Source organism: Aedes aegypti, chromosome 2, assembly GCF_002204515.2.
Source record: "Aedes aegypti strain LVP_AGWG chromosome 2, AaegL5.0 Primary Assembly, whole genome shotgun sequence".
Taxonomy (NCBI): Eukaryota; Metazoa; Arthropoda; class Insecta; order Diptera; family Culicidae; genus Aedes; species Aedes aegypti.
The window spans coordinates 370,231,542-370,247,885 of NC_035108.1; the positions used below are offsets into that span (position 1 = coordinate 370,231,542).

The window sequence follows — 16,344 nt, forward strand, 5'->3', positions numbered from 1 at the left end:
AATGCTCGCATTCTGTAATGCGGTCGTTGCTAATACGTGTGTGGGCTTTTTAGGTCATTATTAATTGGACAATGCAACCGTACGTATTTTTGAGATGGACAAGAACAACAAGAAGAACAAGAAGCACAAGAAGGAGAGGAAAATTATAGATGACAAAAAGCAGAGAGAAGTCAACAAAAAACAAAAACAAGGTTTTAGAGCCGAATCTCAATTACATTCCGCCTTAATTTTTCGTCAAATGGATCTTGTTGGATCATCTTATTCACCAAAAACAAATCTTTTATTTATCTCTATGCACCATAATCCCCGTTGATCCTTCCATAACAATTCATAAATCGTATACCTCCGATGAATCGCCCTACTCCTGTACAATTTCGATCCTTTTTACCGCTGCTCCCTTCACCACGAAAATTTTGTTCCTCTTCCAGCTATCGCAATACATCTTGAAGCCCTAGAGCCGAACAGCGCCGTCAAAATAGTAATGTCGTTGCTGCTGTCTGATCTTGAATGAACCGCATACATTTCAGCTTTTCCGCTTCGCACCCCAACAGCATAAGTCTCCTGTGTTTAATGTAACCTCTCTATCCTGGACGTCCCCCAACCATTGGACGTCTTTGCCATTCATCTAGCTCTGCACGCCATCCACCGCTGTGCACGAACGCAACGAGCGTGCGCATGGGCGTAGTCAGCTTCAGGGGCGAGCTTCGTCAAAAGTTCATTTAAATATTAACTCGTATCCGCCCAGCAGAAAGAAAAAAAAAGTTCAAATTGCTGCTATTTTGGCAATTCTTGACGAGTTGCCTTTGTTTTAGTTCGAATGGATTCATCTGGATGATCCATTGCCACCATCAGCTTGCGACCAATCTATTGAGTTTTCAGCTTAAACAAATGTCTGGTTCTCCAGATTTGTGCCCTTGAAAATTTTAGGTTTGGCTTAAATTCATCTTCACGTTAAATCTGACTAAATTTCAATTTGTTTCTATATTTTCGACTACGGACGTCATGTGGGAACAAAATTGGGAAACAAGAATAACTCTGAGCTGGTGGACCACTGTGATGCGCCACTGTGCAATGTATCAGAAAAAAAATGAATGTTAGCGTTAGCATAGTTACGGTATACTTCGTAGATTAGATACTAGCAATGTTCATTTTCCTTTTGATAATATCATCTAGACTGCTTTCAAGAACAAGGCTGGGGAGTGAACCTTAATCTAATCATAAACAAAAATACCAAAATAATGAACATCGCTATTCCCGGCCACGTCCATCTTTACCGTAACTAGGGATAAAGGAAGGGAATGTTGATGTAGCACTTACTTACTGCTACGTATTTGGAGGTTTGGAAGGGTAGTAAGCCAGGACTCGCCTGAAAAGCTGGCGATGGGCCCCAAAGATTTGATGTTTAATGGTTTTCCATTTAATCTTTCGAAGGCCGTCAATCAAAAGAAAGAAATAATGTTTTATTTACAATATGAATAATATGGATCAATGCGCGAGTTCACTAATTTGACGTTTGAGCGGTGCCAAATTCACTTGTTGCCATGGTCACGTAAATAACACGGCACCGCTCAAACGTCAATTAGTAAACTCGTGCATTGGTTCATTGTCCCGCGCGAAAAAAAAAACAAAAAAGAAAATTGTCCGTGCAACGGTAGTGATTTTCTACTCGTTGACAAGTAAAAAGCAAAACAGATCCTCTCAGGGTCATCGGATGATTCCGAACACGAGTAAAAGGGCAAAAAATAAAGCTAGAAAAGGCAAACTTGTAACGCAAAAAAAAAGCATCACATGAACGCGCAAAACTAACAAAAAAAACTCACAAAAAAGTTCACAAGACACCGTTTGCTCCGTTACCTCCAACGGCCATCGAAAGCCTACACAAACTCCGAAATGCAAAGATCTTTTAGCAACCAATATAATTAATTCCGGTTACTTCTTACAGGACCAAACTTACTAAATGCCTGGATCATCATGAAAAGGTGCTTCATTCGTTGTATTCCTACAGGAATTGCTTCACACTTCTGATGCACAAAGCACGTAAAACACTATTTTCTTCCCGAACCACCATTGTGAACTCGCTAAATATCGTTAATCGTCGCCATTTACTTTTAAAAGAAAAAATCAGCTAAAAACGAGTTTTGGCCAGCCGAAATTTAAATCTCGAAAAAGAGAAAAAACCATTACAGAACAACAAAAGCAGCCTTTCACGCGCGCGGCTTGCTGCGATCCTTTCTCAATCATTCACCTCGAGATCGAAAAAAAATATGAATGTGGCACACAATGTAACATTAACATATTATGGAGCTTCTTTCAAAAAATAATACAAATCGGTTGATTTTTCTCCAAAAAATCGGAAAATACAAAAAAACGGTTTCAAAAGTTTTATACGGCAACAGAAATATAAAAAACTCAAAAACGTACCACATTGCTTAATTGTTCACGATATGCTCTTATCTAAGTATTGTTTTGGAAAGCGATTAACGGAACATGAGAAGAACTCTTTAGCCTGAGATATTCACGTGAGCTATCCACTATGGGCCAGAAATCAAAATTTCGCGACAAAAGTTCAAAAACCTTTTTTTAATAAAATGAATTATAGAGAAGAATTTCTCATTATTTGGAACACGTGTGCTTTTTTGGAAAGTAAACTAAGTGTATTTTACATGTCTGATATAAACATAAAGTTAATTTTAAATTTCACCATTTATTTTACAATTTACAATAATATTTACTATTGATTTACTAGTTCCACTTGAAAGTTAAAGTATTCCACCGTATTCGACCTGCAATCAGTTTGAGGTGGAAGCCTAGACTCCACTCTTTCGTGTGCTACCAAAAGCTTTTGCATATATTTGCGGATGGCCGAGATAGACCGGTTTAAGTATATGCGATAATTTAGTAAATTTTTTAACCCAATATTTTCAGCTTCGTTGCTGTTATTACGGTCAACCAATTACATCAGTTTTATTGGTTTAAAAACATCGGAAGCAGCCATTATCATCTACTTTTTAGCAAGGGTCGGTTCATGAACTAGCTGACATTCAGAAATCTGGGTTGAGTCGGATAATAAATAACATAAAACTTTAATTTTTACAATTTTTTTCGAGGTCTAGTTATACAGTATTGGACAAAACATTTGCAACTTTTTCGATTTTCCATACAAAATGGTCAAATTTGGTAGGCTAGATCTCATTAATTTTTGACCGATTTGAATGAAATTTTCACAGCACCTCAGATATAACATGAATTTTATTTTTTTTTATTTTTGAGTGATTTTTCCAATCACGAGTTCATAAGCAATAACGGTTCGACTAAAGTGATTTTTTTTGACAAAAAATTATAAACGATTTATCTGAAAATAGTAAAGCCCCACACAAAAACTATATTCGGCGAACTTGTTCATATTGTCTAAATAAACAACTTTTCTGAAGTTACCATAAAGCTATTCCTTCAACTTTTTAAGTTCCGTAAATTTGTCAAAAAAAATTACTCTAATCAAACCCTACTGATTTTGAACTCGTGATTGGAATTCGAATTCAAGTTATATCTGACATGCTGTGAAAATTTCATTCAAATCGGTCAATAAACAACTGAGATCAAGCCTACCAAAGTTGACCATTTTGTATAGAAAATTGAAAAAGTTTGCAAATGTTTTGTCCAATACTGTATATGTGATGATAAGGCTATAACAGCGGAACTTGTTTGAAGCTCGCAATATAATAATTTATGCTTGGTTCCTGGACAACTTGCAAGTAATGATAACAGGCTTTTGAAGAAATATGATACAGCTGGGATTGTTGTATGTCTAATGTGGTTATACAAAGCGCAATGATTTCAATTAAAATTAGGCAATCAGAAGAAATTTACTAGAATGAGTCAAATCATCCCTGCTGAGTAATTTTAACCAGGATTGAATCATTGGTATAACATTTTATAAAAGTTTTAAAGATCAAGAAGAAACATCTGAAACCAGCCCGTTTTATAATTTGAGGGTTCACGAAGAGTAAATTGATATTTCAGAAAAGATTATGAAATAATTTAGCAACCATCTGTACTATCCTCCTCTACTACATTGGAATATCAGAAAACAGTATAATAAATTGAAAGACAATAAAAATAAGAGATAGCAGTTGTAGGACATTTCCCAGAATTACATCCCCCAGAATCCCATTCCCTAGAATGCGACATTCCCCATAAATCCATTCCCCAGAATAGGACATTCTCCAGAAAACCATTCCTCAGAATCGTTTTTATACATTTTTAAAGAGCGGGAATAAATAAATTTGGTTTCATTTAGTCTTTTGTCGTTGAAAAATGTACTTACCAAATTGATTCGAATTCCCAGTTACTTCGAATCCCGGACACCAACGTCAGTTCACAAAAAAAAAATCGTTAAAATCATTATTATGGATCTCAAGCGAATACAAGTTGAGCCCAAAAAAACATTTTAAAAGGCGAGTGTTTGCTTCCCTTGTTTCAGGAAAACCATCTAAGAGGCCGCCCATGAACCACTTGGTCATATATGGGAGTAGGGAGGTTTGGCCAAAGGATACGGCTCATATAAATTTCAAAACGTTTGTATGGACAAAAGATCACACAGGGGGAATGAGGTAGTCTTGAAAATCCAAAATAAAAGACTACGAAATTCATGGCCAGACCCGACCAAAATCTGAAGGGGAACATTCTGTTTAACATGATTGTGTAACTTTTCCCCGAAAGTCAATTTCCCGAATGCCAACTCTCCGAATGACCCGTTTCACAGAAAACCATTTCCCCGAATTATCCGTTTCCTCGAAAAGCGATGCAGTTGAACAAATACAAGAATAGATTTTAGGAACTGGGTGCTGAACTAGCAATGATGAGCAAAAGAAAGAAGAGATTTTATCGATCATAAAGTCATTCTTGCCGATTGGCAAGGTGAAATAACGTGTAAAATCTTTGAATTTGTTAAGGACCTACTTTGGTTCGATAGCAAAGACTTTTTCACATGATCTAAACATGTTTTACAATGGCGATATCTATCACTAGTAGAATTAGTTTGCCTATCATGACAAGGACTCACATTTTCCATTCACGCGTGGCATGTTAAGCAACATGTTATTTTTAGGAAAACCGGGCGCCAGGGATACCTGGTGCTTTGTATCAGAAAATCACTCAATCGCTAATAAATCCTACAGCAAAATTTTCGATAATTTGTAAATTAACGTGTTTAACATTTGAATTTGGTTTGTTTTTTTTTTACTTATCTCGTTTATTTGGCAGGCTCAGGCGCCGTAGGGCATAACAGAGCCGAAATCTTTTTTTTTTTTTTACAAATTTGGATTGTTGGTAGCAACTGGTTTTACGTAATCGATTGATGTGTTTTATAATAAGTGAAAATTCACATCTGGAACACGTTGATCGAACTTGTATAATTATTTCAGTGCGGATATACCTGGTATCTACACCAGTTCATGCGGGAAGTTGTATGGGTAAGGGAATTTTATAACAGAGAGGCATGTTTTTTGTTCAGCAGACTGCCTATGTATCAGGCGTAAGGAAAGGCGTGTTATAATGATGGAAGAAAGGAAATGCATGAAAACGATTTCTTGTCCTTCTCTGGTTCTATCAATTGCTATGAATGAATAGTTTAAGTGTGATAGATCAAGGTAAAGATGAATCGGAGCTAAACCTTGAATTTTCAAGAGCAGAAATCTGAAGAACCGAACATCCGTTTAAATTGACAACTTCCCCACCAGCTAGTGACCAATCGATCAAGTTTTCAAATTAAAAAAGTTGATCGGTTTTACAGATTTATGTTCTTGAAAATTTAAGGATTGGCTTCAATTCATCTTCCCCTTACAAGAAAACAGTTAGAAGCAAGTAAAGGATACAACTACACAGTACGAGGAAAGGACGTGCATACGATTGAACCTATGACCTTCTGCTTATTCTTTTTCTTTCTGGCGTTACGTCCCAACTGGGACGCTTCTCACATTAGTGTTCTTATGAGCATTTCCACAGTTATTAACTGAGAGCTTTCTTTGTCGATTGACCATTTTTACATGTGTATATCGTGTGGCAGGTACGAAGATACTCTATGCCCTGGGAATCGAGAAAATTTCCTTTACGAAAAGATCCTCAACTAGCGGGATTCGAACCCACGACCCTCAGCATGGTCATGCTGAATAGCTGCGCGTTTACCGCTACGGCTATCTGGACCTTCTGCTTATTGACCCTTAAAAGGTGTTGAAGACTTTTTTGCACACGTTTGCTCATATCTTTTGACTCAATTTATCAATTCTCAAAATTTTAACAGTTTTGCACAGGGGCATTAGTTCTACCTTAAGATGCATCCACAAAGATATGGATACCGTTGGCCAATCCGGATACACGGCCGGAGATGTACTGTACACCTCCAATTAGACCAGGTATTCTTGGTAAAATTTCAATATATTTCGAATGTATTTATATGAAAGTATATGAACATAGTATGTAAGCTAGAGGACGAGTCTGGTGTATTGGTTAGAATTCACGCCTCTCATGCTGAGATAGTCACAACGTAAAACGTTATAGTGACGACTTCATTCGGAAGGGAAGTAAAGCCGTTGATCCCGAGATAAACTAAGCCAGGGCTAAAAATCTCGTAAATAATACTATAAAACATACTATATAAAATACATATAGTATGTATCAAGTCACCTGAGCTCATGTGGAACACTTTTGATCACAATAATAACTTGCCCATTTGACATGTTCAGATACAGGAAGTCGGAAGTTTTAGTATGCGATCCCAGAGAACCAATCCAAATCAAATGTTGATTACCATACTGTGTCTTAAAAAAATATAGTTACTCTACAAAAGATGATCATTAGAAGCCTTCCTAGTCATTTTGAACACTGATGACCATTTAAAGTCCAGTTTGAGAACTCCGTTTACAATTCCAAAAGACCGATGGACGGTTGAGAACCCTAGAAACTTCTGATGAATCTTTTTAAGGATTTCACATAAATTTACAGAATTCTCATCAGTATCTTCTCAGGATTCTCATTCGATTTGTCGCATGACTCACATCAAAATGCTCTCAAGATTCTCAAAAAAAAATCTTTGGAGATGGTTATCAGAATCCTCTAAGTATCGGCATCATAAATCGTCCCAGGATTCTCATTGAATCCTTTCAAAGTTCTCAGCAGTATCATTTAAGGATTAAAAGAGGATCGTTCAAGAAATATTATCAGAATCAGTCCAGAATTCTCATAATAATCCTCCCGGCTGGCTGTATAACATGTCAAATAGCCAAGTGATTATTGTGATGAAAAATTTCCCCATAAACTCTGAAGACGTGATATATATACTTTCACATTAATACATTTTTCCAAGAATTGCTGGTGGAATAGGAGGTGCATACTACATTTTCGGACATGATTAGCCACCGGTATCCTAATCTCTGTGAATGCATTTGAAGGTGCAACCAATCCACTGTACAAAATTGTTAAAATTTTGAGGAATTGATCAATTGAGTCACAAGATATGAGCAAAAGAGCGTAAAAATGGTGTCCACGCCTTTTGAAGGTTTAGCAGAAGCGGTAGCCATTAGAGCACCAACCATTCTGGCTACACCCATGAGCGCGCGGGCTATTGTGAAACGTTCATCGGTCACATCGCTCGTAGTAGGTAGTAGCTCGTGCATCAAAGAAATACGGTGCAAGGTGGAAAGAGGGAACGGAAAACGTATCCTTTTCAGCACGTTCCTGCTGTGAGTTATCAGCTCTTATCGTACCGCTTGCAGCACCTAGAGTAAAAATCGCGCCTCTCGACCAATCACCCCACATCACACATGTTCCCGGCCACACGATTTTACAACCGCTACCAAATCCTGTAGTTCACGTGTGTTTGTACAATGAATTGCTCGGCGGATGTGTAAGTGAGTTACCCATTTTGTCTAGGATGTCCGCGTGAGTGCTGCTACTCTAGCAAGGATACGGGACGACCCAGTGGGATCTTTTCCACAGTCCAAAAGTGTATTTTCTCGCGTTCGGTAATGTCGGGTCCGCTGTTTGCTCAGTTCTGCTGGTGAAAAATAGCTTTCATTGAATTTTTTGGCAGGAAAAAAATCTATTCTTATTCTACCTCTGGATCCTTTAACTTGTGAATGGTGAATCATTTTGCAGTGAAGTGTACTGAAATGTTTATTTAATATTCAGTGTTTGACGAGAAAACTGTTTGAGAAGAATTTTCATTCCGTACTGGAAAAGTGGGTGGGAAAATTTGTGCAAAGAATCAGCTCCCAGATCTAGCCTAGGTGTAATGGAATAACGTTGGTGAATGATGCATCCTGTCAATTGATCAGGAAACGACATCAGTCGTCGCATGTTTTGCAGTACCAAATGCTGCAAAAAGCATTGCTTTAATATTTGATGAAAAGGAAAAGTTGATCCAAAATTTCACCCAGGAGAGAAAAAGTTTTCCGAATCGACTTCACCGCCCAGCGATATCCTCACGCCCACTCACACTGGATTATACACCCTTCGGGCCTGCAATTTTCACAAAACTGAGCACGGAGCTGCTAGGCAACATCATCTTTGCGAAAGCCGTCACAAAGCACACACACGGATTAGATAGCCGCCCTCGCATTGACTGGTTTTTCACCCACTTCAACCGAACAACGAAGCAGCAAGGACTAATTAAACTTTTCCTCGCAAAGGACTCCCGAGAACATGATGCGGATTGTGGTTCCATGATTTAAGGTGTGTATGCGATTTTTCATGCTGCTTGCTTATCCTCCTTTATGTCCATTCATTTGTCTTCGAGGAATCGGTTCTACTCATCAGCGACTGTTGTTTCCTCAATGGGGGGAGCCGAGAGTTACCCACCACGGGCTAAGGAGACATTTTCCGCATTCGTGTCTATGAACATTGTGTACACAAAATACTACAGACACTACAATCCGGGCTGTTACAAGAGACTGAGAGTGAGTGTCATTGATTTTTTTTTTGTTGCTTTTTCTTCGAGGGTCTCTTTCTCTTCATTTGTGACTCCCATTGATGTGCGGATTGTTGTTTATTTTTATGCTTGACTACTCGATGGGTAGCACTGTCTAGGTTAAGGTTTTGTGGGTGGTTAGCATACATTGTTAGTGTAAACAGTTTTTTTTTGGTACAAGTTGCAGTCGTCATTGTTTGGCTAAAATTTATTTTTTTTTTGAAATGAGGATATGTTTTTGTTTTATGTTTGATAACACTATCATCCTAAGATGGTGTAACTAAATAAAGTTTTTATTAACATTTTATTTACAACATTTTATATGCCGTTGCAGTTCAATTTTTTTGCAGGTGAATTGAATTAACCTGCTTACAATAGACAAAAAACGCTTTCAATTGTCTTATCCAAAATATGTAACGCATTTATCGTAGCGATAGAAAATTACCTCGATTTTTCTCTTAAAATGTAAGTAATTTTATTCGGCATTTGATGTTTCAAATTTGGGTATTCTTTGTATCTCATTAGTACTATTCCAAGAAGGGAGCTTCAGAATCATTTTCATTTTTATTTTGAATCCCTTGCAGAGCTTTTTTCCTGGTGTTACATCAGCTAGTCCATATTGGTACAGCATTCCACATGATTAGTCTGAAAATTTGTATGAATATCAAAAGCTTCTTCTTAAGTCTAAGTAGCTCTTACTAGGAAATGGCAGTCAATTACAATTCAATTTAATCATCTTCAAATCTACTTTATACCTCGGGAGCAGTGTTGATTCTCTAGTTCGAGGCCAGTATAACTAGCTTAGATAAATTCATTTGCGAAATTATTCATTCGAATGCGATTTATTCGTGCTGTTCGGAATTTGAATCAAGGTGTTTGGAATATGAGACAGAATGAACACAGTGTTCGGCATTTGAATCAAAATGATCTATACTTTCACCTTGAATCAATACTAAACAATTTTAAATAAACATTTTTATTGGCTCATCCATCATCTAACAGTTGGACTTTGTGAAGAAATTAAAATTTTCACAAATACGAGCAAATTTATGCGCACCAGATACATTTGAAGTCACTGTTGGCCTTAAGTGTTCGGAATATGAGTCAAAACGGTATTATTATTATTTTTTGTTAACAATCAAGCCTTCACTGCCAAACACTGTCGAATTCTTTTTCTATGTCTAGGAGAGCAAGACCAGTAGAATAGCCATTAGATATACTGCTTCGCGACTAAAAATGGGTGAACCAACGTGCGAAGTTCGATTTTTGACCAACTTCGCCGCGTCGCAGCTCGATTCTCAATAGTGCGCATAATGCACACGGCGGAGGGCATAGATGCGCTCTATAGCGAAGCGACTCGCGACGCGGCGAAGTTGGTCAAAAATCGAACTTCGCACGTTGGTTCACCCATTTTTAGTCGCGAAGCAGTATATATTGTAACGAATAAAATTTTTTACACGTAAAAGTTGATGATTGGTCGAATGTCCATGTCGAAACCCAACTGTTTATTGGCAAATATTGAATTTTCTTGAAACTTCATTCTATTCAAAATAACTGTTGGCGACGCCATCCCTCATTTGGCAAACTTGCCGTTTTATAACAGCAACTGTTCGAAAACTAACGAATCTATTTGTCAGAGAAGAGGAGAGATTGTGAGATCAAATGTATATAGAAATGATAAGTGTAGTAGGCTGACCATAAGCAAACCAAATTAAAATGGGACAAATGAAGAACAAAAACGGGGCAATCTTAAAAGCCGTAGCCAATATACCATTTTGATTCATATTACGGACACTTAAGGCCTCAGTGAAGTATAACCCAGTTTGGACCATACAAAATAAATCATTCTGTATGATTTTTTAGCGTTATCGAGCGTCGGAAGCCTTTAACTTTCGGATGGTGGGTAAAGAATACGCGTCCGCAACTTGAATAATTTTAAATAAATCTAAACCTGTGGCCTTTTCATGATTCTTATTCCGGACGCTCCCTCATTTTTGCCTCATATTCCGGACGCTTTGATTTGAATTACGGACAGCTCATGATAATCATTAATGGAACAGTCAAATCATCAATTGAAATCGTTCAACCACTTAAGAGACGTCTAAGGTAGTTGGGAATTATAAATTTGCAATGATATTTATGGAAAGAACCTAATAAAACGAGCCTCGAAAATGAGAACTTTAGGACGACGAAAATTGAAACATTTCGTGTGAAATGTTTCCATACAAACGAGAGTGTCCGGAATTTGAAGCTGTCCGTAATATGAATCAAAACGGTATTATACAATTCTAAATTACATCTTCGTCTAATTTAATAACACACATTTGAGAACCTAGAAACTCATTCGATGATTTCTGATTTGGTTTCGTACTCTAAGATTTTCCGAGTGAAAAAAAACGAAGATTGACAGTAGTGTTTGAACTGTAGAATCTGTATTTACACATTGATAATGCTACTGATCCTGAGTAGCGTCTGTTGGTTCCCTGTGTAAGTATAGCTGTTCTTGCAATAACGGAGTAGCAACTGCGAGCGGTCAATCATGCTCATACACATAGCGTTCTCTAAGAATTTCCATCTTAAGGAAATATGTTATACGTTTCAATTCAAAAAAAAAATGTTTTCAGTATAGGTAATACGAAAATGTTTTAGTTATGATGAGCAAAATATAAACGAGTTTTTTTAAGACTTCATGATTTCGTTATTTTTTTAAAACTTAGTCCAATTAATTGCATATCAGGGCCATTTTTTCACTTTTTTCTCAATGTTAGTCCTCTTTGGTTCATTAGAAAGATTTAAGTAAAACGTGCTAACGATTAATGTCCTAAAATGTTGGCCAATAATATCAAAAGGCATGCAGAGAAAACAATATTAATATCAAATATATACTGTATAATTACAACAATATATCTGTATTACTTGCCGGCTTACAATTGCCTTTCATTGTTTCAATAACGACTCGTAATTTGGTTAAAAAATATTGATTGTTGAATTTGACAGCAGATTAAATGTGACGCAACAAAAATAATTTTTGGTTCAACTTTTTTCTCCTATTGAAACGACATTTTTGCAGTTAAATAAAACCTAACGTTTTTGAAAAAAAAAATAAAGTGATTATGTTTTTGTTAAAAATTTAAACTAATCTGTGTTGGTCCCAGTCCCCCCTTTAACTTTTCTTTTTTTTTATTAAATAAACAAAGATATTCGCTTTGAAAAGCCTACACACTCGGATTCGGATTGCCGAAATCTCGGATTCGGATTGAAATTCGGCATTGAAAATTACCGAATCCTCAGCTGTTGGGTTCTCGGCGAAAAGTTTTGCTGAGGTCGGTGAAATAGTTTAAGTGTGTACTTAATTTTTATTTTACATTTCTGTACTGGAGGATGAACTTTATTTGCTCCGCGACAATGTGAAATGATGAAACGATCAGCTCGTGTAGGACTACAATAATTGAAAATGTTTTAGTGCACACAAAAAAATTGAAAGAATTTATCATTTTGATGTAATTAACAACATTAAATATTTTATCTTTGGAAGAAAGCGCGCATACCAGAAAAAATGTCCTTTCTTCCAATTTTGCCAACTTTAGTGACATTTTTAAATCCCGGTTTTTTGGAAGGATGTTGTGAATCTAGAGATTTACCCTTCCTTTTTTTCGTGGTTGCAACCAATGATAATAAAGTGCATAAACGAAATAAAAAGAGACTTTCTAAGAGTTTTTTTTCAAGACGGTGTCCAAGAAGAATTATTGATGATAGATTGGCTTTTCAGTCTTGACAAAATCAAAAAACTGTCATTTTTTGGACAAAATAAAATAACAGTTTTTTGATTTTGTCCAGACTGAAAAGCCAATCTATCATCAAAAAGGAACTACAGTCGAATTACCAACAATACAAGAAGAATTATCACCTCTAGTTTTCACTGACGGGTCGAACTAAAAATCGAAGACACAGGTCTTAACAAGTATCGTAAAGGGATCGATAGCAAAAAATATATTACTTAAAAGTACTGCTTGTAGCTTTAAAAAATACTGTTTTATTGCTTTAGGTAATATTTATATGTAATTTTCAAACAAACAATGTATGGTTCGTCACTACAAGTGTCGGCATTATTCCTGTTTCATATAATTTAAAATATATTTTTTTCTTTTCACTCATAATAAAAACTATTTTGAATGGTTCGACATTAAAGATGATGATGTATTTTTTTAATCTTCTATCAAAAACTTCTCAAGACAACAATATAAAACTAGCTTTAAGTATAAGTCGTATTTTTACCATTATGTTCATGGATCGCATCACCGACCAAAGGTGGCTCCCAGATTTTTCCGTCCCTCTCTAATAAACACCCTTCCCGTGGTGATTGTGGAGATGCAGAGGTATTCTCGGTCTCTAGAAGCAACAATCATTACACCCTAACATTCCTTCCCCATCCCAACTGACTGTAAAGACTTGGCCGGCGCCGTTATTGATCAATAATATTAGATCTGCTAAAATTGCACTTCGGGAGTAAGCGGAAACTCCCATCCCTCATTCATTTGGACCGTAGTGTAATTCTTACCAGTTCCGATCAATCACGGAGTAGCAACCATTGACATTTACAGTCTATGCTATCCTATGCTATTCATGGTGTATGGAGATTCTGAATGAAAATGTAAACTGGATGAGATTTCTGTATAGGCTTTCAAATACACATGGTTTCCTAAATCCTACTTTACCATTATGCCTTGTTGACTACACAGTAGTGTCAGGTCATTGCCGAGCGTATTGTAGAGCTCCATCTTCCTTATACTTGGACAATACTTCTTCAGTTACCCTGCACGTTTGGGATTTCCAGGTACGTACAGCCAACGAATTCGTGGCCTTCCACGAGTTCGCAGACGTCTACCTGATTTCTAGCTGAATATTATTTTCCAACATCAGTGGTTCTAACGATATCAAACCGCGCGACAATAATATTCGCGATTTTTTCAACAAAACGTTCACACATATTAAACATTTAAAACTGCTGTACACTTGTTTATCTTACTCAAACATATGGCCATGACAGAACATTTATCAAATAATTTATCAACCCCTCGACTGCATAAAGTCTTCTCGTATTACTAATTCAAGCATCAGTTACGGCCTTCAAAACGTTGTTGATTCCATACGAGGGATACCATTCAAAATCAAGCCTACGAAAACAACCCTTCATTCAAATCGCCCACACAAATATCGCATTACGCCGAAGATTTGCACCCCCACAAGATTTCACCGAAATGTAGCTCTCTTCTTCATAATTGAACCGAAGTGGGCATTCAAGAAAGAGTTCCCCCTCCATCCAGATACGGAAGGATAAATGTCCGGATTTCTCGACGGTACGGATGTGGGTTGCCGGCTCGGAATTACAACGTCTTTAATGCTGTTATACGCCATCCAATGCTGCCGCCAAACTGCCCACAGGCAAAAGACACATCTTTTTGTGAGGAATTACGATGAAGGATGTGTCATCACATCAGAAGGGATCTGCCGGAGATTAATAGTAGTTGGGTGTGGTATGATAAAAAGGATTGTCAAAAATGTGAATTTTGTGTATACATCAGTGAGGGAAGATTTGGAATTCGTTATTTCATAATAGGTTGTTTTCTGGCGAGCTCGCCAAAGGCGTGAATCCACTATAATAATGATAATAGTAATAAAAATTAGTTGAACTTTCTATTTTAAATGGGTTGATAGCTGAAAATTTGAGTTCTTCATTGAACACCGAGCACCGCTGTATACTTTAGATAATACGGCAGACATATTCCTGATGATGATCAGTCATACTGACAAAGTTATTCACAAATCAAAATTCCAACCATGAACGAGTTACATTTTATACGGTCTTATAAGCAGCAATCAGAAGAAAAGTGCATTTGTTTGCTCTCGCTTCTACTCGACGTAGGATCGGTAGTTTAGGTAAAATTCAAACGAGGAGAAAGTTTATGGAAGGAAAATTTGAATAAATGTGTCGTCGTACGTCCTGCTCCTGGATTATAGTTCCAGTAGCTTCAAGATATTTCTGTCTGTATATGAAACAAATCCTACACGGAGCAGAAAGCTCCGCAATGTTAGACAAAAAAAAACACCAGAATATCGCTGAAACTGCTCGGATTCTTTTCCTAGTCGGAGCATGATAATTTATTTATTTATGGAATACATAAAACCCAACTTACAAAGACTGCACCGTTCATTTCCGACTTTTATCGAACCACGACATTGAAAGCAGGAGCAACGTTCTGTTACTATCTTTATCAAATGGAGAGGAAAAAGGTCACCGAAAGGTTCCACTCGAAAACAACTAATTGAATCAAACACTCGAAAAACATAATCGTTCAATTTGAGTTTCAAGTGTGCACAGTGGAGCTTAGCTCGCATGGAAACATAATGGACGTTTCCCGAGAGGGTAACAATTAATTATTTTATGGACCAGAGCCAGCGAGAGTCATCTCTGAACGGCAGAAAAAAAAATAAAAATAACCGCACCAAAACGAAGGGATATTATTTGGCTTCCATTTTAAAGGGAGAACATTTGAACGTCCAATCTTGGTAGTGGTAGTTGAGAATAATAAAAATGAACGCATCCCGCGGGGGTTCCAATTTTTTGTAATCTGCTTCAGCGCAACTGAGGGATATGGGGTATACCTTGTGTGATGTTTGCTCTGCTGCTTCCGGTTTTCACATTATCATGTGCATAGAATAATACAGTTCGACCAAAATGTCGACGCATCTCTCGGGGTTCAAAATAGAGTAAAAAAATGTAAAATAATGCTGTCCAGAATATTTGTGCCTGCCTTAGAACGTTTTCAGAAAATACTTGAACATGTCGCGTTTTTTACAAAAAAAAATGTCGAATTTTATCGATACACAGTATTTTATTTTTAGGAAACATATTCCATGTGCAATATTATGTTTCAAACTTGATTTTCAAGGTTTCATAGTTGTACTATGATTTGTATGGATCTCTATAATTTTTTGTGCCGTTAAATGGGATATTATTGATCATCTGGGTAACATTGGTCGAAATTAAGGCCTGTACTCGAAAAAAATGCACCATTTTTATCCATGAGTAATTTTTTTTGTCAGTGGGTAAAAACTGATGAAAATGTGGGTATAACTAGATTGGAGCGTATTGTTTACATGTGCAACAACTCAGTGATTATTGATATGGCATCGAAACAAGAAGAAAATTGCCGGAGAATTATGCTCGCCGTCATGGAAAATCCGATCGGAAGACAACTGGGAATCACCCATGCAACTGTCTCTCGGGTGGTACAATCTTTTAAGAAGTCCCAGACGACCGAGAGGCGGGCTGGAAGTGGAAAATAATCGAAGACAGCTGACCCTGTGAAGGCCCGGAAGGT

General features: G+C 37.0%; 1 protein-coding gene across 16 annotated transcripts in view; it reads left to right on the top strand.

The window, feature by feature from the left end:
- LOC5566382 (breast cancer anti-estrogen resistance protein 3) overlaps positions 1–16,344 on the top strand; it is a 142,673-nt gene that overhangs the window by 52,908 nt on the left and 73,421 nt on the right. For 2 of the 16 annotated variants that reach the window (XM_021846697.1, XM_021846695.1), the window contains exon 1: positions 7,970–8,727. The exons of the other annotated variants lie outside the window; for them this stretch is intronic. The gene's annotated coding sequence lies outside the window, so the exon portion shown is untranslated. Of the gene's footprint in view, positions 1–7,969; positions 8,728–16,344 lie in introns of those variants that run through there. 16 annotated transcript variants of the gene reach the window in all.